Raw genomic sequence first — 19772 nt, 5'->3', positions numbered from 1 at the left:
TCACAGAGGATTCTTCTAAAAGAGCACACCTTTGTTACACCGAGCAGTAATCCTTGGGGCTCTACATAGTGTAACTTACACTTGAAAAACGTGTAACAGCTTTTGAATTTTGTCTATTTTAATAAAGTTTCTCACAGAAACATTATTGCTGCCCTAGTCCTACACATCAAGAAGATGGTGGCAGGCTAGGGAGCAGCACAGTGGAAAGATTTTCTGAATGTTCTGGGTGGCAGCCAAAGCCAAGAGAAATTTGACACCCCATAAAGTAACCTCGGCCGCTGTGCTTGGGACTCTCTGGCAGAGGGGTTTCCTAAGTCATATTTCTAATTATAAATTGAAAGCTTTTATCCACTGTTAAAGGAATGTCCTAAGCCAGTGAACAGGTGGGGAAAGCAGATTTTGGAATGGGCAAGGAAGAGGGAGAAGTCAGAGCTTCTTCTGAATTCATACCACTCGACAGCTGCCTGCTCCGCCTAAATAGAAACGCAGCCCTTTGTGCACACTGAAAACATACTTGGGACTTACTAGGCATGAACTAATTCTTAGTGCTTTCAATGTTCTCTAACGAGAACATTGGGACAGAAGTAGGGAAACGTGCTAGCCCAAAGTAAACTCTGTTGGGGAAAGGGAAGATTTTTCCTTAGTTTGAGGAGGTGGAATTTTCACTCTAGAAAAGTAAAAATTTTGTGAAAATGGTGACTAGTCTTTTAACAGTAACCAAGAGCTGTGGTATCCAACATGATATTCCGAACAACAGAACCCTTATCACTCCAGGACAAAAAGAAAGCATAGCTCACACACACACATTTTCATGTGGCCAGGAGTTGGGGCTCTGAGGTCAGTACCTGACTCTGGGAAACTATCTCTGGGGTTTAGCTCCTTATCTGGGAAAGAGAAGCCTGGAGAATTGATGGTTTTTTGTTTATGTTTTTGTTTTTGTTTTCCTTTTCATTGTATTGCAGGTCTATTCAATCACTTGATATACAGAATCAAACTAGAAATACAAGAGGAAAACATTTACTCTTTACTTTTACCCTATAGCAAATAAAAAGTGGCTTGAGAATCTCCAATTCCATCACACCTACTAAACCTTAGTGCTCACTTAGCCCTGCTATAAAATTATTCCCATGGATACATATATTTAACTGTTATTGCTTTTATAGAAATCACAGGAATAGATTTTTTAATGATGGTAACTATGAACGAATCATTGATAGCATATCACAGTTTTATGATTATAATCTATAGCAAAAATGATGAGAGGGTTTTTGTCTCTTGAATGTTGCAAAACTAATGTACTCGTATCCATAAGAAACCCAAAACTTTATAAATTCATGCCTTTTATGTTACCACAGCTGAATAAGTCAATTTAACCTAGAAATAATTGACCATGTGTTTGAACATTGTAAGATTAGCTTTGACAGATTTCAAGAGTTGTCTGTTAATATTTTTGTGTGATGTGTATTCCCATGGAAAAGCCAGAGTGAATTCCATTATATTCCCTTTCAAAATTAATTAGCAGATACCTCCTTCTTCTAAAACAAACTTGTTTATTTATTATTGCTGGTGGTTGCTGATTTCTTTTTGGTTCCACCCCAGATATTGTTGACCCGCCATTATTCTTTAGTCTGTTTTATTGTCTCTTTCTCTGCAGAATAAATAGAAAGCTTTAAACACAAGCACTGATTTTCCAGGGTGCCTACTATTTTGGCCAGAGTAGTCAATGCTACACAGCTTGAGATCCATTAAATATTGAACAGTCATTGCTATAGGCAGCAAAAACAATACATATTGATTGCCTCGTTTCATCTTGGAAGGAGATTCCCTGATATGCCTTGCAAAATGAATATGATGTATTCCTCTGCATATGGGGAAGTAGATTGAAGGATAAGGTGCCTGATATGAATGCACCAACATGAGACACGTTTCACTGATATTGATTTCTATGCTGAGAATGTGGCAAGAATGTGGTTCCTAGCAGCAGCTCTCAGCAATGTTTCAAACATTTCACAGACCATCTCTGGCAGCTGTGTTAATAAGGAGGGTTCAAGGCAAGCAAACACAAACTTTGACATCCACCAAGGAGATGTAAATAGTATACCATTAATACTCTAACATCTGCTTGGTAAACAAGAGCACTCTTTACAATTCACCTTAAAATGTTGCAGTAAAGAGTGAGAGACCCAGTATGTTTGCAGACAGAGAGATTGGGCTTGAGAACTGTTTATTATTCTGCTGGGTAACTAAGCAGCTGTTGTGATTCGTTCTTGACCTTTAGGAGAGGTCTTAACCTGGGACATTTGAGACAGATGCTCTGAGTTATTGAACCTGCTTCTCTGCCACTGTGTGTCCTCCTGAGAAATAGAAACAATTCTTCACTACAGAAGAGAATAAGTTCAGCTGACTGGAATCCAGCAAAACATAGCTTGTTTGCAGGAAAGGATGTTATAACCATATCTTTGGCAGCTTGACCAATTGGCCTACATAATCTTTTATATCCATATTCAAAGTCATATTTTCTTTATCCAGAAAAATACAGACAACAATTCAGGATGTGTAAATTGTTCACCAGCTTATTAAATTTCACCACCCAAGAGAAAAATTAAAATCCTATTTGTAGGCCAATTCAGTCTTTATTATGGCTCATTCACAACTGTAAGCATACAGATTGACTGCAAAAGTGGTGGGGAAAATATCATGCTTCAATATAATTCCCAACAGATTTCCACATGTACCTTGAGAATATAGTTACATATCAACCTTTTCACGTGAGGTTTTTTCTTTTCTTTTAATGTGTTACCTTAGAATTGACTATGGTTAATGAAATAGTTAATGGTTCAGAAGTACATATTCTGGAACCAGAAGACATCGGAATGCAAAACTTTACTAGCTGTCACACTTTAAACAAGCAACTTACCTTCTCTGTGTGAGATTTTCCTTCTCTGTAAAAGTAGAATAAGTTCACCTGCTTCCTAGGTTCTGAAGATTAAATGGGTTAATAAATGTGAAATACTTAGATCGGTGCCCAGCCTACGGCACAGCACACAACACCAGTTAGCTATGCTGTGATTTTCTCTCATTTTGAATTCAAGTGCTCTTAATATGCCATTTTTAAAGAAAAAGCATTACTGTTCAATTCATTAACTATTGCATTTAAACAGACAAGAAAAACTGGATTTTTAACTCTTGTTTCCTTTTAACAGAAGCTAATATTAAAGTGAAAAGATACAATATTTGAAGCTCGTCAACCTAAATTAAACTAAGTGATCAATCATAGTGTTGCTGTTAAATAATGTATTCAAAATGATAAAAGATGATCCTTAGGTTTTATAAGCATTTCATAAGCATTGGGAAATTCCTACTAAGATTAAGCAGAATTGAAAAGTCAAAGGATGTAACTGCCTGCTTTTGATTTTTACATTTTTAAATTGATGCACGTATGTACACATTCACATAGCATCATGTCTTACGTACCCTTTAATCTAAAATAGCTCTTTAATAATGATTTATGATTTATTTTTCTGTTTTTATGCATGAGTAAGTACTGGTAAGATTCAGAAAGTATTTTCAAATTAACTCTGCATCATAACACATTGCACTTAAAAAAGAAAAGCACCAGGCAGTTAATAAAGTGAATCCCAAAATTAGCGGAGTAAAAAGAGCAGAAAGTCAATGCATGCTACTGATTATATAGAAGAGTGTGTCACAGTAAGCTCCTGGAATTAGGTTAAATATTATCTTTAAAAAGTAAAAAATGACAAGTGAGTTTTACTCTTTAATAATTCATCACTTAGATTTCCAGTATAATTCTGTCAGTAAAATGTTTTTGGACATTAAAACAATCTTGATTGTTGGGTAATATTCTGTTTTTGCTCTGTTATCTCCAGAAACATTAGAGATCAGTTTGTGCCCTTTCTGGCTTAAAATTCATTTTATCATTACACATTTCAAATATTGTGAGAAGGGATTGACTAAAAATGTATTACTATTCATGTTTATTTTGTATTATTTTTCTATTTTTAAAAGTTCAAAACACAATAAAATAGATTATAATCATCTTCCTCCATAAGGTTCACAATAAAATACATTTTTAAAAACCTAATCTGGATTTTATTTATATATAGATTTGTTTATCAAATTCTAAAATAGGATAATCCTAAAGTGTGCCTTATCCAAATGCCTCATTTTATTGATAAGTTCTGCTCCGTTCTAAACAAATCTCTTGATGTAAAAAGACAATCCCAAAACCTATTAATTGCTTTGCCTGTTCTGGAATTGGTGCCTGGCACTTCCTCATCACAAGTAAATTTGATTTAGAAATAATTCCCTTGTTCTTTATACCAGAGGACTAAAATGGCATGTAACACACAGCCAGCTATCTGTGTCCTCCACAGGCCTGGGGCATGTCTTCTGGCCTAGCCCTTTCTGTTCAGGCCTTTTCGCTACAGGCTCAGACCCATATTCCCTCTGGCCTGGGCGAGTCTAATCTTCCAAACTATTCCTTCCAATCCCAATTCTCAGCAGCTCAACCTTTTCCCCTATGTCTAATTGATTCCCAAATATAAGTTCTGGTTGTGTAGCAGAACGCCACTGCATTCCTACTGGTTAATCCTTGGCTTGTTTGCCCCTATTTTTATTATATTCCATTATTATATGGGCTTGCCACTCTTGGGACTCAAGCAGGAGCATCTCTGAAAGGGGGTAGAAGCATATTTCCACCTCCTTTCAGAGATGATCCTACTTGAGTGCCAAGAGTGTAGGGGGGTCCAGAGGCTTCTGGACTCCACATTTTGTTGAATTACACTTTTATTTCTCCTGAGTTCAGTGTTCCACCTTTCAATAATGCTATGTAGCTAGTGCAGTACTACAATTCATCTCTCTTTTTTTCTTTTTTTTGGATTAGTACCCAGGCCATTCTATTTTAATGTTATTTTTCTCTCACCAAATTTTGTTGAGATTCAATTTGTGTCCATAGCCTAACATGTGAGTTCATTTGAAATAAGTTGTATTGTCACATTCTTCCTTTGCATATATATGATATATATTCCCAACCTTATTAATTGTATATTCAGATCCCTTCTACTATTTATTATGTTTGGCCAACTTTCCCCCGGATTGAGAGAATTGAGGCAAAATCTGTAATTTTGTTACCTTAATATTCTGCTTGTATTTCTTAACATTTTGGCATCAATATTTTGACATTACATGACTTGTATACATAATGTAAAAGCATTATATGATTATATTTGAACTTGAAGGAAGGCTAACTACACTGGCTTGAACAGCTCACTAACTTTCCCTTGTACCCTGCTTTTGCCCCCTTTCTTATTTTTGTAGCTTAACTAGAACTGTTCTGAGTTAGCATAACAGAGGTGCAGTCTGATTCTAGCCACTATGCCCCAGAGCCTCCCTGTTTATGATAAGACAATTTCCTAGACCAAGAATCGCTCATTATTAAGTAGTTCCCTATAAACATGTAGTGTTTTAGAATAAGGAGTCTGTACTGTAACCTTAGAGCCTGCATATAACTTATGTATTCAACCTAAAGTGTTAGTCCCTTTCTTTTTTCTTTTTTCTTTTTTTGTTATACTTTAAGTTCTAGAGTACGTGTGCACAACGTGCAGGTTTGTTACATATGTATACATATGCCATGTTGGTGTGCTGCATCCATTAACTCATCATTTACATTAGGTATATCTCCTAATGCTATCCCTCCCCCTACCCCCACCCCATGACAGGCCCAGGTGTGCCATGTTCTCCTTCTTGTGTCCAAGCGTTCTCATTGTTCAATTCCCACCTATGAGTGAGAATACGCAATGTTTGGTTTTTTGTCCTTGCGATAGTTTGCTGAGAATGATGGTTTCCAGTTTCATCCATGTCCCTACAAATGACATGAACTCATCCTTTTTATGGCTGCATAGTACTCCATGGTGTATATGTACCACATTTTCTTAATCCAGTCTATCATTGATGGACATTTGGGTTGGTTCCAAGTCTTTGCTATTGTGAATAGTGCCACAATAAACATATTTGTGCATGTGTCTTTATAGCAGCATGATTTATAGTCCTTTGGGTATACACCAAGTAATGGGATGGCTGGGTCAAATGGTATTTCTAGTTCTAGATACTTGAGGAATCACCACATCATCTTCCACAATGGTTGAACTAGTTTATAGTCCCACCAACGGTGTAAAAGTGTTCCTATTTCACCACATCCTCTCCAGCACCTGTTGTTTCCTGAATTTTTAACGATCGCCATTCTAACTGAGATGGTATCTCATTGTGGTTTTGATTTGCATTTCTCTGATGGCCTGTGATGATGAGCATTTTTTTCATGTGTCTGTTGGCTGCATAAATGTCTTCTTTTGAGAAGTGTCTGTTCATATCCTTCACCCACTTTTTGATGCGGTTGTTTTTTTCTTGTAAATTTGTTTGAGTTTTGTAGATTCTGGATATTAGCCCTTTGTCAGATGAGTAGATTGCAAAAATTTTCTCCCATTCTATAGGTTGCCTGTTCACTCTGTTGGTAGTTTCTTTTGCTGTGCAGAAACTCTTTGTTTAATTAGATCCCATTTGTCAATCTTGGCTTTTGTTGTCATTGCTTTTGGTGTTTTAGACATGAAGTCCTTGCCCTTGCCTATGTCCTGAATGGTATTGCCTAGGTTTTCTTCTAGGGTTTTTATGATTTTAGGTCTAACATGTAAGTCTTTAATCCATCTTGAATTAATTTTTGTATAAGGTATAAGGAAGGGATCCAGTTTCAGCTTTCTACATATGGCTAGCCAGTTTTCCTAGCACCATTTATTAAAAAGGGAATCCTTTCCCCATTTCTTGTTTTTGTCAGGTTTGTCAAATATCAGATGGTTGTAGATGTGTGGTATTATTTCTGAGGGCTCTGTTCTGTTCCATTGGTCTATATCTCTGTTTTGGTACCAGTACCATGCTGTTTTGGTTACTGTAGCCTTGTAGTATAGTTTGATGTCAAGTATCAAGATGCCTCCAGCTTTATTCTTTTGGCTTAGGATTGCCTTGGCAATGCCGGCTCCTTTTTGGTTCCATATGAATTTTAGTTTTTTCCAATTCTGTGAAGAAAGTCATTGGTAGCTTGATGGAGATGGCATTGAATCTATAAATTACCTTGGGCAGTATGGCCATTTTCACGATATTGATTCTTCCTATCCATGAGCATGGAATGTTCTTCCATTTGTTTGTATCCTCTTTTATTTCGTTGAGCAGTGGTTTCTAGCTCTCCTTGAGGAGGTCCTTCACATCCCTTGTAAATTGGATTCCTAGGTATTTTATTCTCTTTGAAGCAATTGTGAATGGGAGTTCACTCATGATTTGGCTCTCTGTTATTGGTTTATAAGAATGCTTGTGATTTTTGCACATTGGTTTTGTATCCTGAGACTTTGCTGAAGTTGCTTATCAGCTTAAGAAGATATTGGGCTGAGACGATGGGGTTTTCTAGATATACCATCATGTCATCTGCAAACAGGGACAATTTGACTTCCTCTTTTCCTAATTGAATACCCTTTATTTCTTTCTCTTGCCTGATTGCCCTGGCCAGAACTTCCAATACTATGTTGAATAGGAGTGGTGAGAGAGGGCACCCATCTTGTGTCAGTTTTCAAAGGGAGTGCTTCCAGTTTTTGCCCATTTAGTATGATATTGGCTGTGGGGTTGTCACAGGTAGCTCTTATTATTTTGATACGTCCCATCAATACCTAATTTATTGAGAGATTTTAGCATGAAAGGCTGTTGAATTTTGTCAAAGGCCTTTCCTGCATCTATTGAGATAATCAAGTGGTTTTTGTCTTCGGTTCTGTTTATATGCTGGATTACATTTATTGATTTGTGTATGTTGAACCAGCCTTGCATCCCAGGGATGAAGCCCACTTGATCATGGTGGATAAGCTTTTTGATGTGCTGCTTGATTCAGTTTGCCAGTATTTTAATGAGGATTTTTGCATCGATGTTCATTAGGGATATTGGTCTAAATTTCTCTTTTTTTTGTTATGTCTCTGCCAGGCTTTGGTATCAGGATGATGCTGGCCTCATAAAATGAGTTAGGGAGTATTCCCTCTTTTTATGAACTGTTCATAATAGGAAACTAGACCAGGAAAAATAAAGTTACTTACTCAAATTAGTTGGTAATTATGAATATAATTATGAATTACATGAAAACATGCTCCTTTTTAATAAGAATGTTAATTAAAGGCACAAGTATAATAAGATAATCTGTAGCCATATAGTATTTACCATAGATTATTTTAACTTTTTATTTTGAAATAATTCTAGACTTATATGCAGTTGTAAGAAATAATAAAGTTCCCCGTACCCTATACCCAGTGTTTCCTAATAGTAACCTCTTGTAAAACTATAGTACAAATTACAACCTCCAGGATATTGACATTGATACAGTCAAAATACAAAACATTTCCATCACAAGGATCTTTGTGTTACTTTTATAGCCACCTTGAAGCTTCCCATCCTCTCTACCCCTTCTCCACTTCTTGGCAAGACTGATCTGTTCTCCATTTAAATTTGTTAGCTCAAGAATGTTATATAAATGAAATTATATGGTAGGATCTTTTTGAGATTGGCTTTTTTTTACTCAGTATAAAACTCTAGACACTTGTGTATTAGTGGTTTATTCTGTTTCATTGCTGAGTAGTATTCTATTTGGATATACCACATTATTCTTAATCGCCCATTGATGGACTGTTCCCAATTTTTGGTTGTTACAAATATATCTGCTACGAACATCCATGTACAGGGTTTTTTGTGAACATAAGCTCTGATTTCTCAGGAATAAAGGTGCAGATGGACAGTTGCTAAGGTGTTATGTTTAGGTTTTTTTTTTTTATTTTAACAAAATGCCAAATAGTTTTTGGATGTAGCTGTATCATTTTACATTCCTACCATCAAGGTATGAATGATTCAGTTTTTCTGTATCTTCCTCAGCATTTTTCACCATCATTGCTTTTTATTTTAGCCACTATAATTGGTATGTAGCGATATTCCATTATAGCTTTAATTTTCTTTTCTCTGATGCCCAGTGATTTTGCAAAGGATACCTAATGATTTTGAACATTTTTGTGTGCAGTTCTGTATATGCTTTTAAGTGAAATGTCTGCATTGGATAATTCTACCATCTCTGTCATCTTGATGCTAATTGTTTTTCATTCAAGTTGACATTTTTTGAGTTCTTATTATGATGAGTGATTTTCCGTTGAAACCTGGATATTCTGTGTTGCGAGACTCTGGCTCCTATTTAAGGCTCTGTTTTATCTGGCCTCCTCTGACACTACTCCAGCAGGGTTGCTGGCAGGGATAGAAATGTGGGTAGCCTCCTGACTACCAGGTGGTGGTAGAAGTCCAGATCCGTCACTAAACCTCCATTGACACAGGATCAGGAGAAGGGTTCCTCATTACTGATAGACAGAAGTGAGGTTCTGGCTTCTCCGCGAGGCCTCCATTGACACCAGATGACTGAGAGGCAGGAGTGTCTCTCGATAGCAACCCATTTTGCCTCCACTAATACAGTATGGGGGTGGTGTCTTTATCACGAGGCAGTGGTGAAGATCCCTACTCTCCAGTAGGCCTCCTCTGACACCACACCCTTAAGGAGGGGCAAGGGTGAAAGTCCAGGCTTCCCATGTGGTCTCCAAGGACACTGGACAAGTGGAGAGTCCTGTTATCTCCTGTTATCTAGTTCCCCTCAGTCTTCTTTGACACTACCCTGGTGGAACGTCAGGGGGAGAGGGTTTGGCTCCTGGCAAAATTAGGCTCTCCACTCTCCCCATCTCCACGGGGTCTCTATTTTTTCTGTGGTGTCGGCTCGAGTAGAATGTTTGTATTGGTCTGTTCTTGCACTACTATAAAGAAATACCTGAGATGGGGTAATTTATAAAGAAAAGAGGTTTAATTAGTTCACAGTTCCACAGGCTGTACAGGAAGCATGGTGGCTCCTGCTTCTGGGGAGGTTTCAGGGAGATTTTACTCTTGGCAAAAGGCAAAGTGGGAGCAGGTATCTTATAGGACAGGAACAGGACCGAGAGGGTGAGGAAATGCTACACACTTTTAAACTTGATCCATGATAACTCACTATCACAAGAACAGCACTAAGGGGATGGTGCCAAACCATTCATAAGAATTCCACTTCCATGATCCAATCACCTCCCACCAAGCCCCACCTCCAACACTGGGGATTACAACTCAACAGGAGATTTGGATGGGGACACAAATCGAAATCATATCAATGGTTATTTTATAAAAATAGTTATTTTATAAAAGGGAAGTCTTCTTGCTAGACTTCCCTTTCTCAGTCCTTTGGCTAGACAGAGAAGGCTTTGGTTAGGGCCTTTTTGTCTGTGCCCATTCACATGTTTAAGTTGCTGGTTCTGTAATATATGAGGCAAAAAGAAAACTCAAGGAACTCACCACCAGTGTTTTTCCTTCAGACCCAAGATTCCCAGCTAGTCCAGTCTCCTGTCTTCTCCCCACCTGTGAAAGTTTTCTTATAATTGTTTACATATGTGTGTGTGCATGTATCTGTTATACCTGTATATACCTATATGCATATATGTATATACTCCAGGGATTTTAGTTGTATTTAGTTGGAGGAATGGGGAAAATTCCATCTATTCCTTCTCCCCAGAAGCGAAAGTCTCACCACAGAATTTTAAGACATTTTTCCTCTGCATTTTTTCTACTGTATATAACAAAGGGCTTATCTAATAAATAATGAAGGTCTATTTATTTTTGAGCACATGATATTCAATATGAAACATTTAAAAATATTTATAAAAATACTTCAAAACAGGGAAAACTAGATGATGAGTAAATTAAATCAACTAAATGTATTTTATAATATTATTGCATTATACAAATAGACTTAATAAAGATAATTCAAAACTCCTAAGATAAGGAGAAAAGGGGTATAACTCCATCCAATCTGCTGAATGATTTGCAAGTTCACCTTTTTTTGTGAAACCTGTTCCCACATTAATTTATCATTGCTGTTTTCTTCTGTGCTCCCATTGAGTTTTCAGTATTCCTCAAATTCTAGAGTCACAGACTCAGATGTCTTCAGGAGTCAAGCAAGCATTGGACAAAGCAGTGAGAATGTATAGTGAGTGGTAGGAACTATGATGAAGTGCAGTTTACACCACCCTGGAGCCCAGATGCATTTAAAATCAAATCTGCCAAGCACTGTGGCTCATGCCTGTAATTCCAAGAGGTAGAGGAGGGTGTATCACTTGAGCCCAGGAGTTTGAGACCAGGCTGGGCAATATAGTGAAACCCTGTCTCTACTAAAAACACAAAAATTAGCTACGTGTGATGGTGCACTCCTGTAAACTCAACTGCTGAAACAAAAGAATCACATTAACCCAGGAGGTAGAGGTTGCAGTGAGCCAAGATCGACCCACTGCACTCCAGCCTGGGAAGGAGTGAGACTTGGTCTCGAAAACATAAAAAAAATTAAAAAAAATTTAAAAATCAAATCCAGTAAAAACCAACAGCATATTATGACAGATTTTGCTCTCTTTACACTTCAGAAAAAAAGTAACATTGATCTCAGGCGAGGACTAAATATTTTGAGTTCAAAGTGATTTCCCTATTCTGCTTTTTATGTCTCTCAAAAAAAAAAAAAAAGACTTATGACTAGGAGCTACCTTTATGCAAAAAATTTATTAAAATATCTGTTATTTTAATTTGAATTCATAAACTGAAAAGCAGAGAATCTCAACTCTTCCAATTCTTAGGAGGAAAAAAGACGTGAGAAATATTGTATTGTTTGGGTTGTTATTTGGTGATTTAAGTTCTAAAAATATAATTTCCTTATAATAAAATCTCAAATCACTTTTCAAATGTAGGTCTCAGTTATAATTAGGAAATATTGTAGTATATTATATATAAATTTCATCTATTAATGATAATAAAAAAAGTGACAGCTAAGGAGCAAGTTATATAGCTATATTGCTTTCGTGTGGGATCTCAAGCTTATTTTTCCTTGGATCTTTTCTGGAAGTGGTACATTACCTGATGTAATAAGCAATAGTGATCCTTTCTATTTGAGCAGGAGTGACCCATCAAACCACAGACCCTGAAGATTTACTTCGTTAGACTCCCTATTAGCTCTAGACCTTTTCTCCCACACAGGTGAACAAGGTCAGTGTCATGTGGAAAATTACTCTGAAACAATACTACACTCCAAATATAATACCAAATAAGCTATCCCAGAAGCTAGGAAAGAGAAGTATTCACAAAATCAATTAAAATGCTCAAATAACACAGTTTATTAAACTGATTTAATCACACAGCAACAAGAATGAGAGAGAGATGGGATAAGGCAACAGACTTAGGGTAACATGCAAATGTGAAAAGGCCACACTGCCTTGGTCTGGGATTATACAAAGTTCCTATGTCCTCTTTCTCTGCTTCATTAACCTTCCCTGTAACATGTGTGGTCACAAGCACCAGAGATGAGGTTTGAGCAAGGGGTCCACAGACACAAATTTCTCCAAACCAGTGATATACACTTCCTGTATTGGAAGGACACACGGACAGGTATGAAGCTACAGAAGCAGATTGTCATTAACCTGCTGAACAGCCATGCATTTTGTTTATATTTCCTCAACAGAGCATATGTGGGTCAGAATAGGAACATACTAGCTGTCACCAATGGGTGGCTGATTTAGAGGTGATAAGCTCTTAGCCCAGAAGTGGTAGAATCAGAGTTGTTCTTTCACTTCCTTTCTGTCCACCATTCATCTTTGTGTTTGTTCTGTCATATTTTCTATTTATTTTTGGTGTGTTTTGCATATTACTAACTTACTTTTTATCCTTAACACATCAACTCTGCTCTTATTTTACAGACTACTACTTTTTAAATTACGTATATTTATTACTTCTTATACATTTTTACTATAATTCATAAGCTACTTACTATCCATGTTTAATATTTCTTATAAGTGTCCCACACCTTGTTTTCCCTCTCCTTACAGAATTTAATATCCTCAAACAATACAATAAACTCAGATCGTTCTCAGTGGCCTTTCTCCAGCCACAATGGGCAGCAGCACAGACGCCCATCCAAAGGGTCACATTTCAAGGAAATCACGTATCAATCCAAGAATGAGAATTCAGAGAAATGAACATATATATCAGGTAAAATGTACAGATTTAAATGTATTTTTTTGTTCCTTAATTTTTGTGATGAAATATTAATTCGGTGATTTTTAGGCATTTTATAAAAATAATGTCCAAGACAAAAACAAAAAGATTAAAGTTAAATCTAATCCCAGAGAAATAATACTGTAGTCTTTTTTGAAACACTCATACATCAAACTATATCAGTTTCACACAGAAAAGCAAGAAAACTAAGTTGGCAAATAGATGTATTGGATGTATTAAATTGTAAAAATACACCTAGAAATCAAAGTTTGCAGGAGAATAAGAGATTTCAGGGTAAAAATTGGACTTAAAATGGTATTTGTAACAAACCTGCACATTGTGCACATGTACCCTAAAACCTAAAGTATAATAAAAAAAATGGTATTTGACCCCAACTGTCTTTGCACAAATTTAAAATAACGATTTTTCTTTTATCATGACTATTTAAATTCGAATGTATGAATTGAACAAGTAACTAATGGCCTTACTGACTGTATTTCAACTTTGGTTAGTTGAAATATATATGTGACATTTCACATATTTAGCTGAACAACCATTTGTTTATTTGAAAATGAAGTGCAATTGTTCTGCTCAATCATTACGATGATTTACACAATTTAGAGAAACCATAAATTACATAATTTAGAGAAAATGTCGACATAGAATTTTTTTTCCATGACTATTTTATTTCTGTGTAAAATATGGGCTTGGAAGTATATTAGCCAGTTATGACTAACTGAAACTGTCATCCAAATAGTAGATTATGTAAATACAGAATTGCAAAATTAGGTAATTTCTACTGAGAACAGAATACCAAGCAACAAGCTTAAACAGAAAAATAATAGGAAGAAAATTTTAGCAGCAAAAGAACTTTCTGAATAATATTACACTTTAGAAAGAATTTCGAAGATAGATTAGAATAGATTTTGCTTCCAGAATATTCTTATTAAGACTTGACCAGGTGTAGTCATACTTCAGAATTGTAAACTGGACTACACTGTTCTCCACTAAAGACTTCTCAGAAACAGAAACACCTCAGCAAATGAGTTAACGACTATCTGCTTGATGACCACTGGTCAAAGGAATACCTTTCAAAGAGATATGACATCTTGGGAATTCAATGTGCTGTACAGTCATTTCTTCCTGGTTCCTGGTCTTAGCTCCTTCACCTAACAGGTAGCATTTGGAGAACTTAAACTTTCTGAGCTTTACCCTTTACTCATCTTAAAAATATACCTTTAAATTCCTACCTCAAAATGTTGTAGAGACCTAATTTAGATAATATGCAAAGTACCTTGTTTTGATCACAATGAATACTTATTGTATACTTTTCATTAGCTAAATAAAATTTTTATATAAAGATGCAAAAGGTTAAAGAGGAAAGCCAGATCTACACTCTTCCTTCCCATTGAGGTTCTTAGAATAGAAAAATGACAGAAATTTTAATTGGTCCCCAGAAAATTATTTTTATATGATTAGTGTGGTGGTGGAAGTCAGCATACCCTTGGGTAAGTTCACGAGATATGCAATGTATATTTTGCTGATAAAGGAGAATATTCAGTTCAGATTTATCATATTCTTTTATTTAATTAATATTTCTATTGTGCCTACTAGGTACTAGGTACTTTGCTAGGATTTGGAGATAAAATAATGGGAAAAAGAAAAGGCAAGTTCCTGGTTGTATTAGTCTGTTCTCATGCTGCTAATAGACATTCCTGTGACTGGGTAATTTATAAAGGAAAGAGATTTAATTGACTCAGTTCAGTATGGCTGGGGAGGCCTCAGGAAACTTATAAGCATGGCAGAAAGGGATGCAAACACGTCCTTTTTCACATGGCAGCGGCAAGGAGAAGTGCCAAGCAAAAGGGGAAAAGCCCATTATGAAACCATCAGGTCTTGTGAGAACTCACTATCAACAGAACAGCCACATGGGGGTAATGCTCCCATGATTCAGTTACCTCCTTCCGGGTCCCTCCCATGACACGCAGGGATTATGAGAACTACAATTCAAGATGAGATTTGGGTGGGGACACAGCCAAACCATATCACTTGTGATAGGGATTTTTCAGCCAAAGTAGAACCCGTAACAATGTAGGGAACTCAAACTACATTGTCATGTGAACTATAAACATAACGTTAAATTGAAAGGAATTCCTAGAGTTATAGGATAGAGATATAGACTGAAAATGAAATCAAGACATTATCCAGAAGAGACAAAAGGGCTCAATAGTCATTTGTTACTGAATAGCACAGTCCTGCTTCTCCTCTCCCATAGCATGCTCAGGGAAGCCCTGGCTTCCTGGTGAACTATTCCTTCCATCTGGGTCTAGGAAAGTTAGAAGGCGAAGTCTTCCAAAATGCAGAACTCTAGAAGCCATATTCTCTGTATTTTCCTTAATGATTGAGACACTTCAAAATAAATTTAAATTAAAAAGTAACATCTTCTAAATATTAAAATGGACTATTTCATTTTATTTTATTAAATTTGGATGTTCTAGCTTTTGTTTTCTATTCTATGTCATCTAGGGATCACTGAAATTTAAAAATGAAATTACATTACAGTCTAAGTTAAACCTCAGAGTAGAGAATAAGTTAGACTAAAAAATGAGCCCGCCCTCAAAGAATACACTGAATTTTTAAAAATGTACTTTAAAATATTTGTCTATTTAGAGTCAAATATATTAACGAAGCATATCCTTGACTTCAGATGTACCCACTTCAAAAACCACTCATTGTTCTGGCAGTCACTTGTTTTCTCTCTATCTCTTCATCTGGGCCCCTGACATTTTTCCCTAAGTGAAACCCATATGTGAAATAAGTTCATGTTGATAAAAACCCATCTGTAAGTAGAAATAATGAAGATTAAGTATTGGCTATTGCCTGTTTAGCTGTATTTTTAAATGTTGCATTATATCATACCTAAACAAATCAGAAATAGCTCATTGTGTGATCTACTCAGAAATGGTAAAAATACTTTCAAAGATTTCAGCTATATAGATATCATTATTATCTCTACTGTACAGATGAGGATAATGAAGACTAGAGGGTATACTGGCTTATACAAGAGCACAGAGCTTAGTACTAAAGCTGAGATTCAAATTTAGATATTTACCTTCTAGAGGAGCCACACTCCTAACCTCTATGAGATACTACCTCTCAGATTCACACTACTGTACTTCATTTTAACAAATTTACCTCACATGTAACTTTCTAGGAAATAATGAATTAAATAAAAGTAGATAAAGCATGTAAACAAGAGAAACATTATGTATTCATTGCTGTAAACCTATGATTGAGTTGGACACAAATCAAATATTTCAAACAATGAAATGTGTCATAAAATAATATAGGAATAAGAAATTTTTTTTTCTTTTTTTTCTTTTTTATTATTATACTTTAGGTTTTAGGGTACATGTGCACAATGTGCAGGTTTGTTACATATGTATCCATGTGCCATGTTGATTTGCTGCACCCATTAACTCGTCATTTAGCATTAGGTATATCTCCTAATGCTGTCCCTCCCCCCTCCCTCCACCCCACAACAGTCCCTGGAGTGTGATGTTCCCCTTCCTGTGTCCATGAGTTCTCATTGTTCAATTCCCACCTATGAGTGAGAACATGTGGTGTTTGGTTTTTTGTCCTTGCGATAGTTTACTGAGAATGATGTTTTCCAGTTTCATCCATGTCCCTACAAAGGACACGAACTCATCATTTTTTATGGCTGCATAGTATTCCATGGTGTATGTGTACCACATTTTCTTAATCCAGTCTATCGTTGTTGGACATTTGGGTTGGTTCCAAGTCTTTGCTATTAAGAATAGTGCCGCAATAAACATATGTGTGCATGTGTCTTTATAGCAGCATGATTTATAGCCCTTTGGGTATATATCCAGTAATGGGATGGCTGGGTCAAATGGTATTTCTAGTTCTAGATCCCTGAGGAATAGCCACACTGACTTCCACAATGGTTGAACTAGTTTACAGTCCCACCAACAGTGTAAAAGTGTTCCTATTTCTCCACATCCTCTCCAGTACCTGTTGTTTCCTGACTTTTTAATGATGGCCATTCTAACTGGTGTGAGATGGTATCTCATTGTGCTTTTGATTTGCATTTCTCTGATGGCCAGTGATGATGAGCATTTTTTCATGTGTTTTTTGGCTGCATAAATGTCTTCTTATGAGAAGTATCTGTTCATGTCCTTTGCCCACTTTTTGATGGGGTTGTTTGTTTTCTTCTTGTAAATTTGTTTGAGTTCATTGTAGATTCTGGATATTAGCCCTTTGTCAGATGAGTAGGTTGCAAAAATTTTCTCCCATTCTGTAGGTTGCCTGTTCACTCTGATGGTAGTTTCTTTTGCTGTGCAGAAACTCTTTAGTTTAATTAGATCCCATTTGTCAATTTTGGCTTTTGTTGCCATTGCTTTTGGTGTTTTAGACATGAAGTCCTTGCCCATGCCTATGTCCTGAATGGTATTGCCTAGGTTTTCTTCTAGGGTTTTTATGGTTTTAGGTCTAACATTTAAGTCTTTAATCCATCTCGAATTAATTTTTGTATAAGGTATAAGGAAGGGATCCAGTTTCAGCTTTCTACATATGGCTAGCCAGTTTTCCCAGCACCATTTATTAAATAGGGAATCCTTTCCCCATTTCTTGTTTTTGTCAGGTTTGTCAAAGATCAGATAGTTGTAGATATGCGGCATTATTTCTCAGGGCTCTGTTCTGTTCCACTGATCTATGTCTCTGTCATGGTACCAGTACCATGCTGTTTTGGTTACTGTAGCCTTGTAGTATAGTTTGAAGTCAGGTAGCATGATGCCTCCTGCTTTGTTCTTTTGGCTTAGGATTGACTTGGCGATGAGGGCTCTTTTTTGGTTCCATATGAACTTTAAAGTAGTTTTTTCCAATTCTGTGAAGAAAGTCATTGGTAGCTTGATGGGGATGGCATTGAATCTATAAATTACCTTGGGTAGTATGGCCATTTTCAAAAACTGGCACAAGACAGGGATGCCCTCTCTCACCACTCCTATTCAACATAGTGCTGGAAGTTCTGGCCAGCGCAATCAGGCAGGAGAAGGAAATAAAGGGTATTCAATTAGGAAAAGAGGAAGTCAAATTGTCCCTGTTTGCAGATGACATGTTTGTATATCTAGAAAACCCCATTGTCTCAGCCCAAAATCTTCTTAAGCTGATTAGCAACTTCAGCAAAGTCTCAGGATACAAAATCAATGTACAAAAATCGTAAGCATTCTTGCACACCAATCACAGACAAATAGAGAGCCAAATCATGAGTGAACTCCCATTCACAATTGCTTCAAAGAGAATAAAATACCTAGGAATCCAGCTTACAAGGGATGTGAAGGACCTCTTCAAGGAAAACTACAAACCACTGCTAAATGAAATAAAAGAGGATACAAACAAATGGAAGAACATTCCATGCTCATGGGTTGGAAGTATCTTTTCTCTTTTCAATACAAAGCCTTAGTATTCTACTGTCTCATTTCAGATAATGCCCACATTTTAAACCGACGCACACTAAAGCCTGAAATTATTGAAATGCCAAGGGAAGGTTAGGGATAGGGAACTAAAGAGAGGAAGAAACATACTGTGTACCCAAAAAAGAAAACAGTTTCAGAATGCTCTGGCAACTTGAAGTGCCTCCGAATGATGCAATGAAAGAAATATACCTGTGAAACCAATGAATCTCTTCCTGAGCCTTGCTGTAGAGGACTTGTACTAATTTTAAAAGTCAACCTTATATTCAATTAGTAACCAGTCCTTGTATACCAATGCTTTGAAAAATCAACTTTTCCCAACTCTGTGTGGTTCAGATAATAAATAGTACAATTTAGGGATTTATATATTTCACCAGTTGGCAACATAATTGCATTCAACTACTCAGGGTGATGATCTCCTGTCTGTGCTAAGAGTACTAGCTTAAGCAAACATGATCTATATTTAAAAGTGTTTAAAGAATGACAAAATTATTTTTTATTTCCACAACAATCCTATTCTTTTATTTGATTTATATATTATTCATCAAATCTGTGACCATATGTAAATTATAAATACAGTAATTAAGTTCCTATGAATAGTAGAAAACTACCAATAACATTAAATCAATCAATGCAAGTTTCTCTAGAATCTCATTAATTTAACATTAAAAATATTTTCTACCATAACTTACTCGGTTTCAAAAAGGTATTTCTGTGGAGGCTTTGGTTTTTCTGTTTGTAGGAGATGTGTGATATTATCAAAAATGAGCTGTAAAAACAAAATAGTTCAAGGTTTTTTGAAGCAAATCTTAAAATTACAAATCTTTAATTTTTGAAAAATAAAGTTTTCAATTAAATACTCCATTTCCTATGTGCATTTAAATACAAAAATAAAATATTAGACTGAGGAGCATAAAAAGTAATCTTTATCCAGGCTGCCCTATTTGTGCTTCAATCTTTTTAACAATCCATTGTGAGTGATGTTTCAGCCTCCCCTTTAACTGTTTCATAATAGGTAAGTAGCTACAAGGTAGACCATTCTTTCTTGTCACAGCAAGAAGCAGGATCTATTTGTGATAGCAACAAGGTAAGAAAGGGTGA

The 19772-nt window shown here is 36.2% G+C and overlaps 1 long non-coding RNA gene across 1 annotated transcript; it reads right to left on the bottom strand.

The window, feature by feature from the left end:
• Positions 1-1608: 1608 nt before the first annotated feature.
• LOC131383120 (uncharacterized) lies at positions 1609-19422 on the bottom strand. Its single transcript, XR_009212899.1, has 3 exons — positions 19364-19422; positions 2918-2979; positions 1609-1648 (listed from the first exon to the last, which is right to left on the bottom strand). It is a non-coding gene; the product is annotated as an uncharacterized LOC131383120 (long non-coding RNA).
• Between the last annotated feature and the right edge of the window lie 350 nt (positions 19423-19772).

This window comes from Hylobates moloch, unplaced genomic scaffold (genome assembly GCF_009828535.3).
Source record: "Hylobates moloch isolate HMO894 unplaced genomic scaffold, HMol_V3 SCAFFOLD_3, whole genome shotgun sequence".
In the NCBI taxonomy this organism is placed as follows: domain Eukaryota; kingdom Metazoa; phylum Chordata; class Mammalia; order Primates; family Hylobatidae; genus Hylobates; species Hylobates moloch.
This window is presented reverse-complemented; position numbering and strand designations above follow the sequence as displayed.